At 38.6% G+C, this 1,501-nt stretch overlaps 1 long non-coding RNA gene across 1 annotated transcript; it reads left to right on the top strand.

Annotated features, from left to right (window-relative positions):
- Positions 1 to 624: 624 nt before the first annotated feature.
- LOC117239818 lies at positions 625 to 1,501 on the top strand. Its single transcript, XR_004494538.1, has 3 exons — positions 625 to 1,059; positions 1,134 to 1,205; positions 1,284 to 1,501. It is a non-coding gene; the product is annotated as an uncharacterized LOC117239818 (long non-coding RNA).

Raw genomic sequence — 1,501 nt, 5'->3', positions numbered from 1 at the left:
AGAGAAGAAGAAAGTTTTGTAAACTTAATTTGCTTACCTTGAGGAAAAGGTGCTATCTGGTGCCATCACTCCAGCTGTCCCGGTGATCGTCGAAGGTTGTTGGGTTTATTATTTAATCTCGAATATAGTTTTCTATCAACCTTTACTTTATTAAACTATTTCGATACAAATTGAGTGACTTGCTAACTGAATTGATATCGTAATGAAGGCTTAAAATTTTACTTTATTTAATCGCGACTCTCTTCTCTTTATCGAAAAACTAAAGACCCCGAAACGCAAAATACTTATACAAATTTCTAGACGCAAAGAATAATGAGCCGTAGTAACAAACGATCGCAAACTAATGAACGAATAATGCACGAATAATGAACTAATAATGAACGCATAAAGAATTAAAGAACGAATAATGCACGAATAATAAACTGAAGAACGAATAAAGAATTAAAGAACGAATAATGCACGAATAATGAACTAATAATGAACAAAGAATTAAAGAACGAATAATGCACGAATAATGAACTGAAGAACGAATAAAGAATTAAAGAACGAATAATGCACGAATAATGAACTGAAGAACGAATAAAGAATTAAAGAACGAATAATGCACGAATAATGAACTGAAGAACGAATAAAGAATTAAAGAACGAATAATGCACGAATAATGAACTAATAATGAACGCCGCGCTATGTTGCATCGCTTATTTATAGTGCCATCCCCCACGGGGTGGTGGTCCGCTGGGGATACGCTTCCGTGGGAATCGGGATGTTGCAGTTTGGGCTTCTTAGAATCGTACGTGACAAAATCATATTTCGACTTAGTTTTTATCAGTCCTGTGTTTCCGCTGAGCTAGCGTCTAGGAGATTTGAGGCATTCCACGCTGATCTAGTCCGTTTCGCGAGAAACTTCCACGTGCTGTACCGTGGGAATTACCGGTGTTTCTTCGGCGCGTGGAAGGGCTGGTGGCTGCAGCATCATTATTATTTTAAAGTTTGCTCGGGCAACACGCGCAACTCCGCTGCTCTCCCATAACAAAGACCTCCTCCTTCGAATTGTTTTGCGTAAGTTTGGATGTTTGCATATTAAGATTGTTTTGTGATTTTGATTGTTTTTCCCTTTTTTGCTATTTCCTTAGGCTTCGGTGATCGACGTTCGAACCATGTTTGCTGAGTCGTTTCTATCAGAGGTTCCTTTCCAGACTTCCCTGGTACGTATTTAGTCTTATTTTTAGTTCGTTTGGTTCGTCCTGTTTCGTTTTATTTAAAATATACCGTGTTGTTTCCAGCCCAAGCGAAAGAGGGATTCCGAAGAGGTTTTGGAGGCGCATCTTCGTCACCATGCTTCTGGGAGAAAGGGAATTTCCCCTGTTGTGCGCTATTGGTGTATGTGTGAGTTCAGCGAACTTTATCCCGGAGCTCCTTGCTTCGATTTTGATTTATTGTAGCTGCTTCAATTTTGTTGGTTCGCTGTTTTGATGTTCCTTATTATTATTAATTTTGACAT

This window comes from Bombus vosnesenskii, unplaced genomic scaffold (assembly GCF_011952255.1).
Source record: "Bombus vosnesenskii isolate JDL3184/JDL3185 unplaced genomic scaffold, Bvos_JDL3184-5_v1.1 scf7180000014304, whole genome shotgun sequence".
In the NCBI taxonomy this organism is placed as follows: domain Eukaryota; kingdom Metazoa; phylum Arthropoda; class Insecta; order Hymenoptera; family Apidae; genus Bombus; species Bombus vosnesenskii.
The sequence above is the reverse complement of the archived record's forward strand: the minus strand, read 5'-3'. Positions and strand labels throughout refer to the sequence as shown.